This window comes from Gallinula chloropus (assembly GCF_964237585.1).
Source record: "Gallinula chloropus genome assembly, chromosome: 2".
Classification (NCBI taxonomy): domain Eukaryota; kingdom Metazoa; phylum Chordata; class Aves; order Gruiformes; family Rallidae; genus Gallinula; species Gallinula chloropus.
In genome coordinates this window covers 101,534,817-101,559,363 of record NC_140086.1, presented here as the reverse complement: position 1 = coordinate 101,559,363, position 24,547 = coordinate 101,534,817, and the positions used below count along the sequence as shown (strand labels likewise).

The 24,547-nt window shown below is 40.9% G+C and overlaps 1 long non-coding RNA gene across 1 annotated transcript; it reads left to right on the top strand.

Moving 5' to 3' along the window:
* The first annotated feature begins 8,010 nt into the window (after nt 1–8,010).
* Nucleotides 8,011–10,084, top strand: LOC311188751. Its single transcript, XR_014617130.1, has 3 exons — nt 8,011–8,056; nt 8,436–8,568; nt 9,963–10,084. It is a non-coding gene; the product is annotated as an uncharacterized lncRNA (long non-coding RNA).
* The last annotated feature ends 14,463 nt before the right edge of the window (nt 10,085–24,547 follow it).

Sequence of the window (24,547 nt, the reverse complement as noted above, 5' to 3'; positions counted from 1 at the left end):
ATAGCAGCATCACAGCTTTGAGTTGAACTTCAGAAGGAAATCAAAGCTGCCGTCAGCACACCAAGGCCACAGAGTACCAGAAATGATGATCTGAAATGACATTGGAAAATGTCACAGACATTAGCTCTTCTCCAAGAGCTTTTTAGCTTCACATGAGAACACAGAATGTCTAAGACCTCTGTTCTTGAAAACACTGCTTCCCTGCCTTTAGGAAAATCTACGCTGCTTCCTCCTGAGAGGTTATTTAGCTAATCAAGGGAAAGGTTAAAATATAGTTGGTGCTTATCAATACAGTTGAAAGCTGCTTTATAGAAGAATCAGCAAAGGACCACCCGGGCATTTCTCATAAGAGCTTGATTTCCACAACTGTTTCACTTTTAAAGTCATAAGAAATACATTTAGGGATATTGTGTTAGTAGCTGCTGCATTACTTGCAGAGGAATTAGGCAATTTCCATCACAGTTGCTCACTCACACTAAAATTAGTTACAAGATCAAATTTGTAAATAAAGTAAAATAAAGTTTTCTGTGAGAACAGTCAGCAGTACAGGGCCTGTCCCAGATCCAGTGCTAAAGTGCACTGGAAACTGGAAGTGGAATTCTCTCTTTAAATGTTTTTGTACTATCTGGAAAGAAAAAAAGCCATGTTCCCACTCATTCTAGGTGTACAGGCCAGAGCTCCTCAGCAACCTGACAAGCAGGCAAAACCCTTCTCTCAGAGGAACGCTGAGGTCAATCTTTCATTTTTTTTTTCCTTTGACCCAACTGAGAAGTGATTCAAAAGCACATTATGTCATACTATAAAGCTGCTGTTCCAACAAACTGTTTGGCTGCCAGTCTGTGACAGCCTGAGTCCTACCCAAAGGCAACAAAGCAGAGAATATAATCTGCTTCATCATGCCTTCAGCATACTAATGTTCAGTAATGCACATACAAATGTGTGCTTACTACTTCCCTACAGAATTAATTTTAAGCAAAAATATTGAAAGAAAAAACCCAACAACTCAACCCAGAGACAACACTAACTGCAAAAAGAAGGCAATACTTTACTCCCACATAATGATTTGAATGGGGTTGACAGCGCTTAACAAAGTTTTCCTGTCATTTCTAAGAAAAAGAATGTGCAGTGTGGCACAGATTCATGACACTCCTGTCAAAGGCAGTGTGAGCACAGGTTTCAAGCAAAAAAGGGCAGCAGGGAAGGGAAGAAGAATCTTGCACATGGAAAAAAAAAGAATGTGCTTTTTGCACAAAGATATTTCCTCACTTAAGATGACTTTAGGGCTTTGGAAGCTTGTATATGATTTATACAGCTCCTTATAGAGCATCTGTTCATCAGTGGACATTAATACAGTTCCTTATAAAGCATCCCTTTATCAGTGGACATTAATAATGAAGTAGTTCTTACAGAACTCTGCAAACTCTTCACAACCAGTCCTAGAAGGATGGCCATGAATGTGCCTGGAAAATCCTTTTTGAAAAAAAAAGGAGCAGGTGGGGATGATGATTCCATGATATGTAATAATGCTGAGGCTTCAATGAGGTGGGAGTGATGAAGAAGAACGTGTATTTCCATTTTCAGGACTGCTAGATTTTCACCTCAAGAAAACAGCAAAATTAATGTGATGTGCTCACTTTTCAATCTGGAACCATTCTCACCTTGTTTAGTTGGATAAATGTTGTTGTGAAATAACTCCCACTTCTTTTCTTTTAAAATACAGATAGCTAAATATCTGGACATCATTTGAAGAAAAATATCTTACTCTTTTATATGCTATATTAGAGTTGTGAGTGTGTTCTAAGTATACAGGCCCTGTTTCACAATTTTCTTGCTAGAAGTTAGAAAAAACATCAGGACAAACTTCCCCTTGGAAGTTTCTCCTTGGTGGTATGGAGCTCTGGGACAGGTTGCCAGAGAGGTTTGGCATCTTCAGTCCTGGAAGTTTTTCAAGACACAGCTAGGCAAAACTGGGTCTGCCCAAGGTGGTCAGACTAGGTCTGACTCTTGAGATCCAGTATTTCTATGACTCTTTGTAAATAGACCAATGAAACAGGAAGAAAATTACAGTATGGGCATGGAAAGAGAAAATCCCACTGAGAAACCAAGGAATTTCACAGAACTGTCATGTTGGCACCCATGAGCCTCCAGGAACAGATACAGATTCTCTCACATCTAGGGTTTAGTTAGTTTGACAAATTCCTGATAAGACTAAGAACTGGCACTGTCAGCTATTTTTAGCCACATCTGTACAGACAGGAGCTCTTCTGGAATTGAACTCGGTAACTTAACATCTCTGTTACCACATGATCTGACACAAGACTGCTCATAAGGAATTGGACCATTTTAAGGCTAAGGATTTTAAGGAAACTATGGGAATGTAAATCTTCAGTACTCCTTTTGCAGAACCACTTGGTTTCTGATGGTAGTACTATCATTCTCTACTTTTCCAGAAGAGAATTTTTGAAAGAGTAATAAACATTGGAACATTAGGGGTGGTTAGGGCATCTTTCTGGCAAAATACTCAGGTGTTTCCTGATACTCTTGGATTAATTCCTGTCAAACTAGACAATGATTAACACTGGTCATTTATATTTTAAATTGACCTTCATATTGCAATAAGGTCATCATTCACATACAGCTAAGTGAATGTTTGAAGCTCATTTATGGACATTTTGTATTTATCCAAAAAATGGTGACTGATAAGTTACTGAAAGCAGTGGAAGTTGGACCCTGTGCTTATCCAGTAAATCAGCTTTCCTATCAAGTCCCTAGTGAAATGGGGACCATGCTGTTAGGTCATTCATACCTAAGTTGCATCATGATTCCAGCCTGTAGTTCTTGTAATTATTCTTTTCAAATAGTTTAGTTGCCTAAGCAAATGGAATAGATAAATGAGTAAGTACCAGTGGTGCTTACTGACAGTGCTCTCTAATTGAAATGTGCTCAGTAAGACAAATTCACAGCTACAAACTTTATTAGCGGTTTCGTACTACCTGCCCTTTATACTAACCGTATGGAGCAGCTTAGTTAAGTCAAGTGAAGAAAATCACTTCAAGAAAGTTGAGCAGGTGACCAGTTTAAGCTCGATTTTTCATCCCTGACTTCATGCTTGGACATAAGAAAAAGAGAAAGTACATCAAAGAAGGCATAACAACCAAGTGATTCTTAACACACATTTCTAGAACACTTACTATGTGTGTGAAAAAAAGAGTAGCCCTAAGATTGCTTTATTGCAAACCAGGAATGTAGAGCTAATATACCTCCCAGAACAGAGGAGCCATGGCAAGGTAACTCCCTTTTAAGACAGTGTCTTTCAAAGAAGGCTAATTTAGTGATGAAAATTCTTTATGTTAATGCCAATGCAATACTGCAATGAAAAATTGAGAAACACACTAAAACATTTTTAATCAAAATGTCCTGTCTAGCTGTTGTGGTTTTGCGTGGCTGGGTTCTGGTGGAGGAGAGGGCTGCAGGGGTGGCTTCTACAAGCAGCAGCCAGAAGCTCTCTGCAGATCCAACAGAGTGAACACCGGCTGGGCTCAAGGCCGGAGTCGTTGCTGACCAAGGCTGAGCCCAACAGTGACGGTCATAGAGCCTCTGTGAATCATATTTGGGAGAAAATAATGCAAGTGGTCACTTTTTGCCACCAGAGAAGGGAGTGAGAAGATGTAAGAAACTGTGCAGACACCAAGGTCAGTGAAGACGGGAGGACTGTGGTTGTCTGACCCTGGCTGGAGGCCAGACACCCACCAGTCACTCTGTCACTCCCCTTTTCACCTGGACAGGGAAGAAAATATATATTTAGAGGCTTAAGAGTTGAGATAAGGACAGGGAGAGATCATCCCACAATTAACATCATAGGCAGAACAGACTCAGCATGGAATAAAGGAAAACATCTAATTTATTATACACACAAAGACACACACAGACACACACAAACACTCACTTTGAAACAGAGTAGGATTAATAAGAAGTACAGTCAAATCTTAAAACACCTACCCTCACCACTCCCTTCCTCATGGACGTAACTTTATTCATTTTGTGATCACTAATAAATTTTTGGCATCTCCTCCAACCTCTGCTTTATTTTCCTCCAGCCACGGGTGTTAGTGTATTGCCTTCTTTTTTGTTCTTGTTGCTTTGCTTTAGTTTTGTTTTAAGCACAGAGCACAGGGATTTTTCAAGAAAAAACTCTTCTGCTTGGTTGCTTTGTGCAGCCCCTAGGACACATTTTGACACTGGCTAGGCAGTACTGAGGAGATGTTTCAGTTAACAGAAAAGGCACAGATGAGGGCAACAAGATGTATGATCTGGTTGTTTAGTGACTACATAGTTAAATGGCTGTTTCTTTTAATGCAAGAAGCAAGCAACCATCCTTGTTCTAAATCAGCTTCCCTTCCCTTTCCTGCAAAGACATTGTGCCTACAGCAGCAAGTTACCACATCGAAGGGCATGTTTCCCTTAATTAGCATCAATAACATTAATGCTGGCAAAGCAGTTTTTCATGTCCACCACTCCAGTGAGTCCTTGGCCAGTTTAACACTTCATTAATGAAATCCAACATCTTGGTGGTTACATGGGCTGCGTAATTATTTTCTTCCCCTAGCATTCATTTTTGAACCAGTTCTAATCAGATAAGTGATGAGGGTAGAGTCTTTAACCTCGTTGTCAAGAAAAGCAAAGATATGCAAACTGTAACCATGGGACAAGGTTATACTCTGTGATATCAAGCACCCTAGCAACTGGGATCTACAAACAGCAGCTGGAAAACACATTCTCATTATTTCACTGAATTATTGGTTTTACACTGAGACTACTGCATTCATTTACAGGGATCTTTCTCCTTCCCTCCCCCATGTAAACAAGGCTCATTACAAAGCTCAAAAGACAAATATTTCAAATACAGATGAGATGAACAATTTGGACTTGGAGAGCTGCCCTGTAACGAATCAACAGAACACAAGGCCTTATCTCTGTTGGATAAGGAATGATGTCAACAGTAGCTATGTTAACAAAGAGGTCAATAATGACTAGTAAACATAACACAAACATTTGAGTAAGTAAAGGGTAAGCCATCAGGGGTTGGTGCAGAAGAGAGACAAATGCTTTTACAATGCCTGTAAAAAATTCTTCATTGCTTTGTCCTGGGAGCACACAAAGCTGGCACAGACAGTTTTTTAAATCATCATAGAGAAATCATTCTCTTTCCATATATTCCACAGCTATCCAGACACTGCTAACCCCAACCACAAAAAGATGGTGAGGCTGGTGTCTTGGATGTAAAAAAAAACCCAAGCAGCATTTTGTGAGAGACAGTATGTATGTACAGAAGAGAAAATTGGAACTTCTCGTGACCCGGGAAAGAAGGCCGGCTATAATCACACCATGATCTCCTCACAATACAGTACAGTGATAAATGGTTCATTAAAAATGAACACACACACACAAATCCCCAAGCAACTACTTTATTTTCTGATCTCCCCATGACAATTCCTGAAAAAGTGTGTTGACTCACTAATTTTACTTCATGCCCTTGATTAAAGCATCTTGTCCACACCAATGCTCCCAGAGGGTACTGGGCAAATTGTATTAATAACAATGCTAAGAAAAATGTCAAAGTAAATGCTCCTCGTTACTGTTCTGCCTTGCAGACTCCATAGGAAGGCTATCTTCTCTCATGAGTCTGTTTAAACATGTATCAGTGTCACAACTGAAAAAAACACATACTCATTTTTGTATTTAACTGTGTCCTCTTTAAGGAGTTTGCAAACCATACCACACCACAATGCACCTGCCAGGTCTCTTTCCCTGTGAATGAGAAACAAGCTAGCAGTTGCTACACAAAGATGTTATGACATCTGTGTGATACATATCTTCAAAACGCTGAACACACTTTAACCCAGCTGTTCAATGAGTGGCTGTAGTTTACACTTCTCCTCTAACTCCTTCTGGAAGGGCAAAAATCTACTTTCCAGTGCCTCCATGGTTTTTGAGAAACCGTTCTGCTTTTACCTAATTTGCAGGCAACATTTCTGAAGTGCAAGTAAGTGTGCTAAGACAATAATCCTGAGAATCAGCTAAAACAAACCCCCAGCTTTTAAAACCAGTATCTACTCCATCTCTGGATCTTTCACCAAAATTCTGTAAAAGTACTTATTTGCTTCTTGGTTTGTGGAAAATACAGGAGCTATCAGATGATTCCATGATGTATTTACCTGAGATACCGCCAGAAACTTGCACCTTGCACTAACGGATCTGACTGCAGGCACACAGTAAGTGAGGGGAAAAAATTAAACAACAAAAAAAACCGCACAGAAAACCTTACCAAACAAAATGTCATTCTAGATCCAACATTGTGACCCTATGAAAACAACTAAGGAAAGACAGTAGGAAAACAAGTAAGTTACATTGGTCCATTCTGATTTATTTCTTTTTAAAAGGTCTTTGCAGTGTAAACTGTGCCCTTAATCTCAGCAGATGCTACATGAAGTGCTACAGTTAGCCAATTATCACAGGTGTTTAAAAGAAATATTCACATAATTAAACATTTGTCTGCAATTTTCAATACAGCCACTTGGACCTTGGCAGAAAGCCCTGTCAAAACATACACAAGTAGGGCAAACACAGAGTGCATTTCATGCTTACACTCTTAAAGCTATTAGTCATGTAATTATATTGTTAATATCTAGGTATCTTAATAGTGAGGAAATTAATTAAGCTCCTGACCCTTATCAATTCAAAGCAGCTTGAACTGAGAGTGTTCAAAGCAATCTTTTACTGCTGTACCCTGCTGACAAATTCTTTGCACTTCACTGGTGTACAGTGTGCAAGTGACACTTTTGTTCCTCAAAACAGCATTTAATTATGGTTAATCAGAACTTGCAGCCCCCTGCAGAGCTAACCAGCTTTAGAAAGACTATTTAACATCAAGGAATGAAATGTAAAGAAAGGAAAGACCCTGCAAACTAATCTGTCCTTACATTACTCATAGTTTGGTAGTGCTCCACCCCATTCCATTGATCCAGCAGTTTTTATCCAGGTCTGTGGCAAAAGTGACCATTGACAGGTAAAGGGTTGCAGAACCCAGTAGAAATTTTAATGCTACAAGAACATTTCACGGAAACAATTTGACAGTAAACGGATAACAGTGTGAATTTATGGTATTTTAGGGACATTGACGCAGCAAACTTCACTGTTCATTTGGTAACCATCTGACTGCGCACAGCAGCCTTTAATGTGGGGGACAGAGGTGCAAATTCGTTCCTTCATTTCCACAGCAGTTATTTCACTGAAGTATAGTAGCACAGAACAGTTTAGTTTGGAAGGGACTTCATAGAAGATCTAGTTCCAACCCCCTGCCATGAGCAACGACACCCTCCACTAGCCCAGGTTGCCCAAAGCCCCATCCAGCCTGGCCTTGGACACTTCCAGGGGGGGGGCATCCACAGCTTCCCTGGGCAATCAGTTCCAGTGCCTCACCACCTACATAGTATATCTATTCTAAATCTACCTCCCTTCAGCTTAAGGCCATTACCTCTTAGCCCATAGCTGTCCCTTGTAAATAGTCCCTCTCCAGTTTTGTTTGATCCAAAGAGAAAGTAAGGTAGGTAATTTTCATCAGCAGAAGTTATTCAGAGCAGCAAAGTGCATTTTTCTCTAAAAGTAACCTGTTGATGAAGCGTATAATTGTCTTATGCCTTTTTAACATAAGTGACTGCTTTAAATATGTGAAAAGCATTTACCCACTAAATTTTTCTGTTTCAGTGAGTTGAAAGATTGGATTACTTTCACCCCAGATTTACTTACTTACTCTCTCCCCTTAGACAAGAAGCTGAATCATTCTAGGTACCAGAACAAAGAAAGGTTGATAATTTACTAAGGCATGAATGTTGAATGATAACAATCCAGGACGGTATGTCCAGTCTGTGGGAGGCTTTTGTTCTGACTTTTGGACTGTTTCCATGGCAGGAAGTTGCTTCAGTTGTTGCTTTAGAGTTTTCTCGGAATCACGATAGCAACGGGGAAAAAAAAAACCCACAACCTTAGAGGAATTAAGGTTTCTGCTCTTCTTAAAAATATTTCTTACTTTATTGTTTTTTTACAATGATCACAAATTTAATGTGAAATAATGCACACGTTTCCTAATAGGTTCATTTCAAAATACTGCATCAGTTTAAGGAAAGAAGATACAGATTGCTTGTTTCTCTATGCTATGTAAGTTTATCCTGTAGCACTGAGTTTAAAGGAAAAAAAAAAGAGGAAAAACTAAGCTGCATAACTTTTATTGCATTGAAAATAATTATTTTCTTTCTCAAACCTGCTGTAAATCTTATTTACAAAAACAGTGATAGGTTTTAGAACTTCTAAAAATTATCACTTAAAAATTCTACCATTATTAGAAGGACAAACAGTGTTTTCCCTATCTCTGGCTTCAGGCAATTTCCAGATTGTCTCACAGAATCACAGAATGTTAGGAGTTGGAAGGGACCTCTGGAGATGTAGTGGCACGTCTAGTCCATCCTCTCTGCTAAAGCTGGATGCCCTACAGCAGGTGATCCCCTAGAGCAGGTAAGCCAAAGTTAACGTTTCAAGTGTCTCAAAATTAAACCTTGGAAAATCTGAGAATTTCAAGGGATAAAAGAGGGAGTATACTTGCTTTAAAGAGTGGAATTTGATTCATTGTATTTCATGGAATAGGGAGTACTAGAAGAATTCACAGAACTGTACTTTGCTTTAAATTTACATTTCTATTTAAATATCAAGAGCAAATCTTAATGTTATCTAAATCAAAGCTAAATCTTTTTTCTTTAAATTAAATAGTATAGCAAGGCTAATCTACAGTTATGGTTGATTGAAGATCTTGACTTTTACACTTTGCAGAGAAAATAATTCCCTAAACCCCACAGTTTTAATAGTGTTTAAAACTTTCACTTTCCATTATATTTTGAAATTTCAAAATCTCTCCTTCATATATGGACTAATGAAACAGACTTAATAAGTTAAAAACAATCCTTTGCTGTCATATTACCAGCTATATGTCTTTTTATTTAAGATTTTATTTTAAAACACAGATTTATATGTTATTTTTGCCACACATTTATATGAAGTTCTTGGCTTACATCTTGAGTTTGGCTACTGAATTTGATGAGTTTTAATGTTTTGTTATATACTGTAGCTGAGGATTTTCCTGAGAATTTGTCTTTAACAGCCCCAGATATAGCTAGCAGTTTGGACAGGAAAGCCTTAAAGAGCCTTCAATGCTCCTGTACCTCAAAATCAACCAAATTAAAATTTGCTGACCACCTCCATCAGTGCTGTTACCCCTGAGGAGTTCTAAACCTCTGATTTTTAGAAGGAAACACAAATTGAAAAGGGAAATTTTTTTTCTATTATTTGATGACAAAAAATACATAGACCTGATGACAGGAAATTCTGATTAGGTATTAATAAGTTAAACCTGGAAAACAAATTCTTACAGTATAAAAAAAACATGGCTTTACAGTTTCATAATTTGTTTTCTTCATATCCTCAACTGAGTATCATACTACAAAAAGTTCTTGTTAGCTCTGATTTGAATTAGATATGTGACAAGCCAGGTAGCTTTCAGCTCAGCTTTCATACAAGTATGTGGGAGTCAGCATACATAAATCTCATATTGAAGAAGCAGTATCTTCTTCTTCAGTGTCTCTCTCCTCCCCCCCCCCACCCCCACCCCCCCCCACCATTTTAAAAAGCAAGCATGGTCTAAACTGAAACTTTTTCATGTTCATAAATCAGGAATTGTATATATTAATTTGATTCTTTTTACAATCAAACAGAAATTGATGTCAACTTATAGAATCTAACAATCACCTAGTGAAACTCTCTTTTTTGGGGGGAAATATTAGCAATACTGAGTTGTTTACAATCATCCCTATATCCCATGTCTAATTAAAATATTTTTCTTAATTTGGAATGTACAGGAAATGGGAATTCTGAGTTCATTAAGAAGTTTTGAAGTAAAGAAAAATAAGACAAAGATTCCAAAAAAACTATTAAAGCAAGTAGATTTCTCAGAACATAGCAAAATATCTGGAAAGGAGACCAATATATGACAGTCTGCAGTTGCAACTTTCAAGATACATATCTGTAGGTTGAAGAACTTTATTTTATTTGAACCTAAATGAAAATTGATTGATCTATCTTAAAGTCCTGCTATTTTGCTCAGTGGATGACTATTCTTCCTTACTATTCAGTTACTCTAATCTTGATTCTCTGGAACTGACCAACACACACACACACAGAGTGAAGGCAATCTATGAGATGACCAAAAGAACGATTATCTCAGGAACAATATAAAGAATGACCACTACTTTTTGTAAAAAAATGAAAAAAAAAAAAGGAAAGCTGAACTTATCTCAACACAAGGGTGACAAGAGTGTGGTTCTTGCATTAGATACATGAGCATACCCGTGAGTTGTTGGGCTTGAGATCGTTAGTGGAGAGGAATGTCTTCCTGAGCTAGCCAGATGAGCAGGGGGGAAGTGGATACATGGTTCAGCCCAACAGAGAGTATCAAAAACAAGCAACCAATAAAGCATTTTTATGTGTGCTTTATTTGTTTTTCTGTTGTCCTACCAAGTTCAAGGCTCTAGCAAGAAGAATGTCTCCCTCTTTTGTCTTCCTTCATCACACAAATTACTTCTTCATAGAAACGTATTCCATGGTGCAATGATATAACTGATTTCAGAGCTGCAGGACAACAGTATGAATCTTGTCCCAAGTCCAGGTCACCTTATTAGCACTGGTTTTGCTGTTCTGCCATTACCATGCCCTCGTGAACTGGTTTTCAGGATGACTGCCTCCCAGTCCTCTTTTGTCCTGTTAATAGGTGCTACTGAGAGAAATCTGGCTCCTGGTACTTAACTCCCTCCTGTCACGTAGTTGTATATATTGATGAGAACACTCCCGAGCCTCTTCCCCAGACTGAAGGGTCCCAGCTCCCTCAGTCTCTCCTCATATGAAACATGCTCCACTCACCTCATCATCCTTCTTCAGTCTGTGCTAGAGTTGCTCCATTAAGTGCACATCTCTCTTGTACTGAGGGGCCCAGGACTGGACACAACACTCTAGATGTGTCTCACCAGCACAGTGACCTACACAGTGACTGCTCTCAGACTGTCCCAAGCCACGTGGACCCACCTCCTCCCCCTCCAGTCCCTTTTATGGGGGGTGTGATGTCACCTGGTGTTGAAAAAAACCTATAATGTCTTTCTGATAATTTGTATTTTTTAATTTTCAGATTCAAAACTATTCATTGTAATCACAAGAAATTCTGAAAGATACCCTTTGAACATGTAAATAGATTTTTTCTGCTTAGCTGCTGTAAATGCAACTTAGCAATGATTGTGATATACAAGGATGTATTACTTACAAGAGCATCTCTCCTGTAGTACTTGATAATCCATCTCGTATTAAGTGGTCCAAAGATGTAACTGTGGCAGCTTCTCCCTTTGAGACAACAGTATAAAACTTCTACTGAAAGTTAAATTCCAAATAAAATAATGTTATACACACGGAGGAATCACAATTATTCAAGCTTGGCAAAATGCTTAATGGAATACAAACAGGTGCTGTGAGGGCAGGAAGGTATTCTTTTGGGAGAAAACCACCAGACAGGTTCATCTTGTCTCTTCAGCAGTGAAACTGCCATTTTACAAGAACTTACTTTCACTTGTACTCTAGTTTTTCTTACACATTCCCTGTGAAGATATAAGAAACAATGAGGTAAAAAAATCTTACAAATGTTGCTCACACCAGGCAAAGGACTTGCCTAGATGTTTGTGCACTGTTGTTCCTCTTCATACATACACTTACTTAAGAAACTGTGGAGTGCCTCCATCCTAGCACTTCACGGACGAGGGGAACTGTCCACATGTCAAGCACCAGAAATAGAGAATATATTGAGAGCTGGGTGTTCATAACAACTTGTCTTGCATCACAAAGCAATTCATTTCTACAGGACACACTGGAGTGACAGCATTGGTAGATAAAGGGAAGGCGACCGATGTCATCTACTTGGACTTGTGCAAGGCCTTTGACACAGAGCCCCACCGCATCCTTATCTCTGAATTGCAGAGATGTGGATTTGATGGGTGGACCATCCAGTGGATAAGAAACTGGTTAACAGAACGTAGCCAAAGGGTGGTGGTCAATGAGTCTATGTCCAGGTGGAGGCCGGTGACAAGCGGTGTCCCCCAAGGGTCTGTCTTGGGACCGGTGCTCTTTAACATCTTTATCAATGACATGGATGATGGAATTGAGTGCACCCTCAGCAAGTTTGCGGATGACACCAAGCTGAGTGGTGTGGTTGACACCCCAGAAGGAAAGGAAGCCATCCAGAGGGATCTTGACAGGCTTGAAAGATGGGCCCGGGGGAACCTAATGAGGTTCAACACTGCGACGTGTAAGGTGTTGCACTTGGGACGGAAGAATCCCAGACACAGATACAGACTGGGAGAAGAGCTTATTGAGAGTAGCCCTGCTGAGAAGGACTTGGGGATTGTGGTGGATGAGAAGCTTGACATGAGCCAGCAGTGTGCTCTTGCAGCTCGTAGGGCCAATGGTATCCTGGGCTCCATCAGGAGAGGAGTGGCCAGCAGGGACAGGGAGGTGATTGTCCCTCTCTACTCTGTCCTCGTGAGGCCCCATCTGGAGTACTGTGTCCAGATCTGGGGCCCCCAATACAAGAAGGATGTGGAACTGTTGGAGAGGGTTCAGAGGAGGCCACAAGGATGATTAGAGGGCTGGAGCACCTGTCCTACAAAGAGAGGCTGAGGGAGCTGGGCTTGTTCAGCCTGGAGAAGAGAAGGCTGCGGGGGGACCTCATTGCAGCCTTCCAGTACCTGAAGGGAGCTTATAGACAGGAGGGGATTCGACTTTTTAAAAAAGCAGATAATGGCAGGACAAGGGGGAATGGACTAAAGCTAAAGGAGGGAAGGTTTAGATTAGATATTAGGGGGAAGTTTTTTACAGAAAGAGTGGTGAGGTGCTGGAACAGGCTGCCCAGAGAGGTGGTGGATGCCCCGTCCCCAGAGGTGTTCAAGGCCAGGTTGGATGGGGCCCTGGGCAGCTTGTGTAGATCCAGGCCTGGAGGTTGGTGTCCCTGCCTGTGGCAGGGGGGTTGGAGCTCTATGATCCTTGGGGTCCCTTCCAACCCAGACCATTCTATGATTCTATGATTCTATGAAGTATGGGAGGGGGCAAGTTTTAAATCTAATTGTGATTAGAAAGAATTGCTATTGAAAGTTTCAGTTTGTATCTCTATTATCAGGATCAGTGCAGAGATTGTTCAGAAAATTAGTAAGGAGTGCAATGATGAGTTAGATACTGGTTGGAAGAGGGAATAGAAAACAGTTATTACCAACAAGGAAGTTGATTTAAACCTGAAAAGATATTTAAACACGTTTAATTAGTAAAATTACAGTAACACGGGTTTCTTAAATGGAGGAAATGAGAGACCAACATTTTGTGGCCTGTTCAGGCCATCAGTGATGCACAAGTCTGCAGCATAAGCTATTTCCCTATTTACTTTCATGTTTATCTAGTTTTAAAATGGTAAGCAAATGGAGCTTGTGGACAGAGTTGTGTCTTGAACCATCCAGCTGGAATTGAGTTTTTGGGTCTTCCTGTGCAGGACACTTTCAGCTTGGGTGGTGCCTGCTCTTTGGCCCTGAAGCTGGAATTCTGCTCCTGCTTTAAAGCACACTTGTGCTTTCAGGCAAATCCCCTGATACATCTGATGTTAAGAGGTGGTCTGAACTCCATCTGAACTTGGATGATTCAGGGAGTAGCACAGTCGTTCAGCAGCATTTTCCTCATTCAACACAGGAGCTCTGCAATGTTCACTGGGTTGCTAGATCTTTCTAGCAGCAGATCATCAGAGGTCTCCTCCATTCCCACCTCCAACTCTTCTGGTGGTCTTTAAGTGTCCTCTGCACTCACAAAACTTTCAGGAGGAGCTGAGCCTTCTTAGAGTCTGAACAGTGAGCTTGCAGGTCCTGCAAGAAGAAATGGTGAAATAGGCGGTAAGAGCAAAATGACTATGTCCTGGCTGGGAAGCAGGGGTTGCCATGCTTTTCCATCATGGGTTCTCCTGGGAAGGTGTTGAATGTTCTGTCCAGCTTCATGTGCAAATCTATATACCCTTATTTCTTTGTAGACCTTGCACTATGTCAGTTCTATCAGCTGAGGAATCAGGGGTGTAGTGGTTTAGCTCCAGGTGGCATCAGGAATGGCCACATAGGGAAGCACTGCACATTCTTTGCATGTATTCTGGTGTCTGCATGGGGGTATGGAGGTCTCCTGCCTTGCTTCTCCAGTTCACATGACAGATGGGAAAAATAAGAGGTAAACATCTGCAGTGTTGCAGCAGTGTCCTACTTGATATCTTCATCTTGTTTTTCAGACAGAATGCATTCAAACTTTACGAAATTCTGCAAATAAGTCTTTTATGGGCTCTGTGGGTTACGTGTACAAAAAGGCTGTATATTCTTTGTATCGTTACCATACTAGAAAGCACTTTGTGCCTGGGGAAGGGTTGCTTATTTATTCAACCTATCTGGCCCTCAAGCAATGTCAGTGATGCACAGCAATCTCTAACTGCAGCCCCAAGGGTGCTAGACAGTCCTTTTAATAGTCCTACTGCCTACATTCTCGAGGAAAAAAAATGTTTTTAAGACAGAAGAACTCATTCAAAAAGAAATAAATATAAAAGGTTTTGCTTGAATTCTATGGTATATTCCCATAAATTGCAGACATTGACTTGTAACCTGTTTACTGAAAGTACTGGTACACATGATTGGGTGCACTAAATGCCTCAAGGAATGTTTCAATTTTTCTTTGAGAAATTTTATTCTATATTTTACAGAAAGGTTGGACTCTTGAGTTTTCAGCCTCTGGTAAAGAAACAAAAGAAAAAGAAAAAAAAAATCCTGAAGTTTTAAAATAAGCGGTTGAAATGAGTTCTTTCAGTCTGACTTGGTTGTAATAGCACATTTTTTCTGATTCTCAAGCTGAAAGAGAATCTCCTGCTCCTATTTCTTGTGGTTGGTTTTGTATGGGACTATCCACGTGCCAGTGGCATACTATTATATTTTTCCAAATAATTCTCTTTTATTTCAAGAAAAGCTTTAGGAAGCAATTTTGCAGTCCTGTGGCTGCTTATTTGAGATGAACAAAATTCCTAAGCCTGCTCTTGTCTATGCAGGTCTGTCCCATTAGACAGGTAAAGGAATTTGTCAGAAAGTAAACCCCCTTGTATTCCAGCTGGTCCTCAGATATCAGAGGGGCTGGGGATGGCTGGGCTTTGGTTCTGGGTGATTCCCAATTTGGCACTGTTAAGTCTGGTCACATTCAATACAACTACAGATGCACAGACAGCGCGAGGCACCTTCAGTCTGGTCCCGTTCAGTGAACTGGCACAGCCAGGCCTAAGGAGTGGGGCCACATTCAGAAGGAGCTCTCACAGCTCGGTCATCCAGCGGTGCAGCTCATCCAGGCAGCAGTGCAGGATCTTTTGGGCTGCCAGTGAGGATACACTGTCCACAAAAGCATGTGCAAGTAATGCAGCAACACAGGGCAACATAAAGCAATGCACAGAACAACATAAAGCTACTCAAGTAATACAACAGGGTAAGTAACTCTATATAGATATTTCTAAATTTCCTAGGATATCTAAGTGTTCAAATCTCACCCAAGGTGTCCCTGTAGGGGTGGGAAGAGAGTCTCAGCCTGTTCACTGGTCCCAGAAGTCAGCAATGGTTTATTATGGTATCTTGCCTCACATAACTCCATTATTAGGCTATTTTTATACTATCTTAACCTTGGTGAAGTTTAAGGGACTCTAATCATATATACCTTTGTTCTGATTAGCATAAATTTTCCTTGTATCATGTTTAAAGGTATGGACTAGGAGAAATTCAGAGCACAGGCTCAGTGAGGGGTGGTCACACCTTGGAGGTGGGTAGCTTTTGGGATGGAGGTGTAGTTTTGTATAATAATGAGACTGTAATGAGCAAAGTTCACTCAAAGGACACAACTTTGACAAGAAAATGATGACCAGCTGGCTCAGTTCTGGTTCAGTTTTTATTCAGGGCAGAAACAATGCAGCTTCTCTTATTATGTAGATTAGTTGAGCTTAAATTTGTTACCTGCTGCACAAGGGTACATGTGTACATAAGTCTGTGTGTGTACATAAAACAGTTAATAATGCTTTGAAAGATCCTTTAACTAGGTGATGGCTGGGAAAAAAAAAAGGGCGTGGGAGAGGAGAGGGAGAAGAGCACAGTTGTGTGGAGGCCAGGAGACGATGTATTGCAGTTCAAAGATTTTTCCTCCTAGAGGGATCAAAAATGACTAGGAGACATCTTAATCACAGCTAGTATCCTCCCTAGAGAGAAATGCTGATCTTTGAACTAGTAAAACAGGCTGTCTCCTTCCACCCCACCCCCTTTAAAAAAAAATCATGATTCTTTCAGGTACTGGAAAAATAATATGCTAGGAAGAAAGCATATCTTTATATGAATTAAAAAGTGTTCTTCATTGTGCACACCTTTATGACTTATTTTATAGCCCAGCTGGCAGAGAAGGAAAGAAATGAGTTCTAAGCAGCTGTTGTGCCATCACTTGACTGCAAGTTAGGGGTGGGGTTGTCTTGCTCACCAAGAATCTGCAAGAAACTAAGGCAGAGTGAAGTTTCTCCTCCACATATATGATAAAGGAAACAAAGCTCCATGCATCTCCATGACTGCCCATCATGGTCCAGGTCTCTCTACTAATAGAGATCAGGATATCCTACGGCAATACCATAAACAGGTTATTCTGGGCTGCCATTATGTGCTTGGAATGCATTCAACACTGCTTTGCAGGAGTAACATATGGCAATCCAGGTATGCTGCCATTGTTATTAGGGAGTTATTATTGGAAATAGAAGACTTGATGAAACATTATTTATACCCAGTGTTTTGGCTCACAAAGAATTTCATTGATAAGACTGGATACTGTTTTTGCAGGGAAAAAACACTCAGAAGCAGCCATATGAAAAACAGAATGCCTAGCACTCTGTTTACAGGGCACTCTGTCTATTGAAGGATTAAAAATCAGTGAATCTGTAATGGATTTATAATCTAACACTAACCTTATTTTTAGAAGGATCAATTTGGATAACATGAAACGCCTTGTAATCCGGTTGCTTGTTCTTTGGAAATTCAGTATATTACAGAGCATGGTCTGAAGTTCTGCATTAAATCCAAATTACATGAGAGAGGAAGAAAGGTTAAACAGCATAATAAGAAAGAAAACACTGATAGGCAGCATTTAATTCACTTTTTTATGTACAAAACATAGATTGTTGCTAGGAAATGCTAGGGTGTCAATGGAGCACTCTTATGACAGCACTATTATTCTTATTGAGAGAGAGGTCAAGTACTCAGCACAGCTGTAGATCTTATGCCTATTTTTTTTTTAATGCAATGAGTTCAACACAATAGCCTATTAATTGTGTCCCTTCTTTTTCTTCTTTTGGAAAAGAAATACAAGTTTAATATACACTAAAAAAAAAACCCCAGGATGCTGATGAATACCATGCCTTTCTATCTGAGTAATTAACAGCCTTGCTGAAGCTCTGATGTGCCTGCAGCCCTGTTTTCTCAATCATGTGCATCCTATGTATTATCAGGTGAGAACTTGTGCTTTAACTATGCCATGTCCCACAATCATTTGATTAGTTTTTCTGCTGAGAGTCACACAATCACAATATTATGTATCACGTAACCTATGATTTATGTAAGTTTGAGTAAAAGAAGCTAAATTAATTATGTATTGTCTGCTTTGTATCGAAAATGTCATAAAAATCTACAAATAAAGATAGACATGAGTAACTTGACTGTGAAATGTTTGTTAGTACAGGTACTGTTGCATTTACAATGCAAGAGACATTTAGGAAGCAAAGACAGACATCTGTAGCTCCATTTCTTGCTCAGAAATTCTTGAATGAGGTGACAGATCAGGTTGTCCATTCAGAGGTCTTCCCATTTCTTTATTTCTCTGGAGGATGAGATGGGTCTAAGCTAAGACTACAGACTTCTGTGAAGCCTGATCTTTATGTCAATTACAAAATATAGTTGTTACATACCAAAGCTGTAGGATATAGTAAGAGGTTTTGATTTGAACACTAATAAAAGTGTAAAAGAAAATGCAGTTATTACCACCCATTAGGCAAAGTGTTTTTATGGTCAGAGAGTTTTAAATATAAGAAATATTTTTGTCTCTTTTAACAGATATTTGAAGAGGCAGAGTCCTAAAACTATTATATCTCTAAATTGTCCCTTTCTGAATTAGACTTTATTTTCTCACCAGTTTATTGGCTGTTCTTTTTCTGATGAAGACGAACTTTGCATAAACATTGTAAGAAATAATTGCATTTGGCCACACAATGAGACTTCCTGGACTGCTGAAGAAAACACACCTTCCCATTGTCCTTTGGTTGTGTCAGTGAGCAGTCATTCTTTTCAAAATATTGGTAATTGCTGTCATGGTAACAAAACAAAAACATGCTGTGGCAACTATTTTCAGCATTGCACATGTGATATCTCTTACTGTAAAACCCTTCAGATTTAACCAGTAGAAGTGTCCTCTAGTTTAAACCTAGCATAGAAAGATCATTTTTTTCTGAGCAGTGGTCTAGGTGTGGGGATTTTTTTGTAGTATTTTTCTGTTTTGTTGGGGTTCTTTTAGGCAGATGTGTAGTGGGTCAATTTTTAGAGGCGGGACGGGAATGACAGGCCAACCAGTGCAAAGTAAGGAGCTTGCTCCTAGTAGCTATTTGCACTAGTCCTGAGGGTTGGCACTGCAATTCTGGGGGCTCTAGCAGATACCAAGCTAGCCCTTGTGTTTCTCAGTGCAAGAAGAACAAAGCAACAGGAGCATCACAGAAAGTGGTGGTCACACTGCAACCTGTGGAAAGAAGGTTCCTCAGGTGACTAGCAAAACAGCAAAGGGGACGTTGGGAAGAAATGTGAGAGAAGCTGGCAAGGAGGGAACACCTTTGTGAAGAATGGGGGCAAATTATGAAGAAAGAATTGGACAGTTATTATGTGTGACTTTTTTTTGGGGTGGCTTCTGCAATAACAGTGTGTCCTGGTTCTGGCCAGGCCAGAGTTAACCTCCCCAGTCAGCCAACACAGGTGAGCTGAGTCAGCCCAGGTGAGCTGAGTTAGCCTGGGCTGTTTTCCACACCACCTGACACCACTTCCCCATGAAAGCAGCTGGTTGGGGAAGGGTAGGGGCTGTTTGCCTCTAGGATAGTTGGGGTGTGGCCAGGATGTTGGGTTAGTCGGTTGGCCCTTGCCGTTGGGTGGCCCTCTGTAATCATCGGGTCAATAAGGTACTCTGTGTTAGCACTGGGTGTGAGTGTAACTAGCTATTATTGTTCTATATTCACTTTGATATTTGGCAGTAAACTGTCCTTATCCCAACCCACAGAGGCTCTGCCTGTTTCTCCTCTGGGAGCGAGTGAGCAGCTTGGTGGGCATTTGGCCTCTAGCCAGGGCCAAGCTATCACACAGTGTAATGGGCCTTTTTTCTCTGTGTTCTTGTTGTGGTTTTGTATGGCAAGGTTTGGGGGGTGGAGGGGGTGCAGGATGGGGGAGGCTGCAGGGGTGGCTTCTGCAAGAAACAGCTAGAAGCTTCCCCTAGGTCCAAGAGAGCCAATACCAGCCATATCAAGGATGGACCCGCTGCTGACCAAAGCTGAGCTAATCAGCAACAGTCACAGTGCCTCTGTGGTAACACATTTAAGAAGATAAAACCACAAGCAGCTGCTTTTTGCTGCCAGAGGAAGGAGTGAGAAGATGTAAAAAAACTCCACAGACACCAAGGTCTGCAAAGAAAGGGGGGAGGAGGTGCTCCAGGCACCAGAGCAGAAATTCCCCTGCAGCCCATGGAGAAGACCATGGTGGAGCAGGTTGTCCCCCTGCAGCCCATGGAAGATGATGGGGAGCAGAGACCTCACCTGCAGCCCATGGAGAGAGATGCCCACGTTCTAACAGCTTTACTTAGGGGGACTTGTGACTCTGTAGGGAACCAGGCTGGAGCAGACTGTTCCTGAATAACTAACTGTACCCCATGCAGACCACCACAGTTCTCTGTACCAGCTAACAACTTGTAAGAATTGCAAAGATCACCTGGTAACAGCCAACTTTGAGGAAGGCAATTCCTATACTCCTGGATATTAGTAAACATTTCATTGTAAATTTTTGTCTTAAAATGTACTTCTACTGAACTGAGGAAGAAAATGGAGCTTGAGATTCTTTTTTAGACTGCAGATTTATTTCCTGTCCATCAGCCTTTTTTCAGTAGTTTTGAAATAAATTAGCTTCAAATTTTTCAGTTCCCTTCCACATAAATGTTGGAAATTTCCAGCTATTAATGTGCTTCCAGTTTGTTTCTCTAGCCTATCTGTAAATATCTTTATGTCAGGTACGCACTACTTTGATTTCCATTTGGTTTCCAGTAATGTTCATACATCACCGGGTTTTGGAGTTCATGGTTTTGAAAACCAGGGAGTATGTAACTGACTTGGAAGCACAAGGAAAGCAATCTGTTGGAATCCTTTCTGTCCAGGTAAGTTCCGAATTCAAAACCTTGTCTTTTACCTGGTCCCTCTAGTCCTGTAACTGGAAAGAGGCTTCATATTTCTAAAATAGCATGATTGCCTGTGTACTTTGGTAAGAGAAATTCACCACCTTGTGAAAACACATCATCTAGCACAACCCACACTGGGTTTGCATTCCAGGCATTCACAAGTGTCATCCCTCAGTTCCACATGTATCCTGGAGAGAAAGATCCTGAGGTTTCCTTACCACGGAATGAAACCTGTTGAACAGACATGGGTTGTGCTATACCTTCTTCACTAGTTGAGAAATTTTCTTGCACTATGCAAGTATTTGTTCTGTCTCATTTTCTGGAACATAGGAAAACATTAATATACCTAATAGCATATCAATATTATTAATAATACTTCTGGAGGTGTACAAATCTTGAAGTATAATTTTTAAAATGTCTTTAGACCTTACCTTTAGCCTGGTTGCAAAAGAAATATGAAGTTCAAATTTCTAACTTTAAATAAGTCGAATGTTGAATGGATGTAATGTAACAATGCTAAAACCAACTACTTGCAATTTCATTCATATATTTGGCTTATATAAAGAAAAAATGGAAAATACCCAGATCCTATTTTGTCAGTGTGCATGATATCAGATGTAAAAAAATTATGTACGGGGCTCATTCTATAGAATATTAAGCCTGCTGAAATACCTATTCCATCTATTATGCAGATATTTTATTGAAGATCCAAGTCTGTCTTTTTTTTAACTCAGCTGAAGAATTTTTAATATAATATTCTGTCAAATGTTTTACTTTTTGGAAGTAGTATCAGATCTTCCAATTAATATATTTTGGTACCATTATATCCTAAATGAAGTACTAACAAAGATTCTTCTTTTGTTCCTTGAGAGAACAGTCTGAAGCTTGTAATATTTTTGGAATTTTTGTTTTGTTGTTCTTTTCCACTTTCTTGTTCTTTTTTCTTATCTTCTTGTCATTAAACTCTGTTCTGAAACCTATCCAACTAAACTCATGCAATGCTGGTTAAACTGCTTCTGACATAAGGCCCAGAAAGCTTGTAATATGCTTCCTGATGAATGGAATTCCTGCGTAATTTTTGGATGATTAACATTTAATTTCTTCTTTTAAAAAAAGAGTTAAAATCCTCTGGGTCATGACAATGAATGAACAGTCTAATTTGTGTGCACATGCTTTCTTAATTAGTGATGTGCAGTTTCTCTTTCTAATTATTTATACTGTTAGGTGCTCTTTTTTAAGGTGGTGTTTTAGGAATTAGGTACTATCAATAAAATGTAAATATACTCACCTTTGACTTGTTAATAGACTCAAGCAATAGCTTACCTACTGACACATGTTATTTCTAGCATTCTGCTCTTACAAGCTACTTTGCTGCCAGAAATGCCAGGGAAGGCTTCAGAACAAATAATCTCTGAGTCCATTCTGCTGTACAGGGACTAGAAGCTCAAGACTCAACACACAGGCTTATAGTGACATATGATGCTCTTCAGTAATATTTCTGTTGTAATACAGGATGGTGCTGTAACTTGATTTAAGAATGGACCGAATTTATAAAGTTATACCATTTTGGTTGTGATGAACGCAAATGCTTGTTGATATTTTTACCAAATTATAATGCTGTAGACACTATTTGCTGGCAGTCTAAATTAGCACATCAGCAGCAGATTACCCCTCATAACAAAGCCATAAATCACAGTGAGGTCTCCCCTCTGTCTCCTTTTCTTCAGGCTGAACAAACCAAGGGACTTCAGCCTCTTCATGTGTCTTCCCCTCCAAACCCTTCACCATCCTCATGGACACTCTGGACACTCTCCAATAGCTTCACGACACACTGACCTCACAGTCCCTCTGAGTTGCCTGTCCCTTCTTCTAAAGGTCATAAACTCTCCTTTTTTTTTCCGGAGTTACAGCCAAAATGCTTTGTTAAACCAGGTCAGGCTCCTTCCCCACTGGCTCATCTCCTGTACGTGAGAGCAGTCTGCTCTTCTGCCTTCAAGATTTCCTTCTTGAAGAATGTCCAGCATTCCTGAACTCCTTTCCCATTTAGTTCTGTCGACCATGACCCTAAACAGGCCAAAGTCTGCCCTCCAGAGGTGCATGGTAGCAGTTCTCTTAATTAAAAACTGTCATTTCATCATTAGTATGCACAAGACGGGCTCCAAAAATCGCATTGCCCACAAAATCCTTCTGTTTCCAAACAACAGGTCCAGCAGGGCACCTTCCTTAGTTGGATCACCCACAAACTGTGTCAGCAGTTATTTCCTTATATTCCAGGAACCTCCCAGACTGTTCCTCTTCTGTGTGTGTGTGACTGCAGGGGAGGCTTCTGTGAGAAGCTGCTAGGAGCTTCCCCTAGGACTGACAGAGCCAGTAGCAGCCATCTCTAGGCCAGACCTGCTGCTGACCAAGGCTGAGCCCATCAGCAACAGTGGTAACACCTCTGTGATAATATACTTAAGAAGGAAAAAAAAAAACAACCCAACAATGCAAGTGGCAGATTTGTGTTTTTGGGTTTTTTTGGGGGGGTTTGCACCCAGAGAAAGGAGTGAGATGTGAGACTTTGCAGACACCAAGGTCAGTGAAGAAGGGGGAGGAGGCACTCCAGGCACAGGAGGAGAGATTCCTGTCCAGCCCATGGAAGATGATGGGGAGTTAAGATTCCACCTGCAGCCCATGGAGGACCCTACAATGGAACAAGTGGAGATGCCTCAAGGGCCTCTGTGACCAAGGGGGATGCACGTGCTGGAACAAACTCCTGGCAGGACCCGCAGCCCGTGGAGAGAGAAGCTCACATCAGAGCAGGTTTGCTGGGGGTATTTGTGACCCTGTGGGGAACCAGGCTGGAGCAGTCTGTTCCTGAAGGTCTGCACCTCATGAAAGCCACACTTGGGCAGTTCATGAAGAACTGCAAATGGTGGGAAGGACTTACATTGGAGAAATTTGTGGAGGGTTGTCTCTGTGAGTGATACCCCACACTGAAGCAGAGGAAGAGTGCAGAATCCTTCCTCTGAGGAGAAAGGAGCAGCAGAAAAAACATGTGATGAACTGACTGCAATCCCCATTCCCCTTCCCCCTGTGCCACTGAAAGGGGGGAAAAGATAGAGAAATCAAGAATAAAGTTAAGCCCGTGAGGAGGGAATGGTTTGGGGGAGGGGTTGTAAGGTTTGCTTTTATTTCTCATTATCCTACTCTGTTTTGATTGGGTAATACATTAATTTTGTTTCTTGTTGAGTCTGTTTTGCCCGATGCTAATTGCAGAATGATCTCTCCCTGTCCTTATTTCGACCCACGGGCCTTTCATTAAATCTTGTCTCCCATCCAACTGAGGAGAGGGAATGATAGAGCAGCTTTGGCACCCTCCAGCTTGGGTCAACCCACCACAACAGTCTTGAGAGGTGGGACTGTGCAAAACACTTGAAGTTCAGCAAGATCAAGCGCAAGCATAACTACAGCCTGGGCAAGGAATGGATTGAGAGCAGCCCTGAGGAGGACTTGGGAGTGCTGGGGGCACAAGCACAACAGTGCCTGGCAATGTGCACTTGCAGCCCAGAAAGCTGTATCCTGGGCTGCAACAAAATCAGCATGACCAGAGGTCAAGGAATGTGATTCTGCCCCTCTACTGTGCTCTTGTGAGACCCTCCCTGGAGTATTGAGTCCACCTCTGAGGTCCCCAGTACAAGAAAGACATGGAGCTGTTGGAGTGGGTTCACAGAGGAGAGCTACAAAGATGATCAGAGGGCTGGAGCACCTCTCCTATGAGGACAGGTGGAGAGGGATAGGCTTGTTCTGCCTGGAGAAGAGAAGGCTCTGGGAGACCTTACAACAGCCTTCCAGTACCAAAAGCGAGCCTACTGCAGGGGTAGGT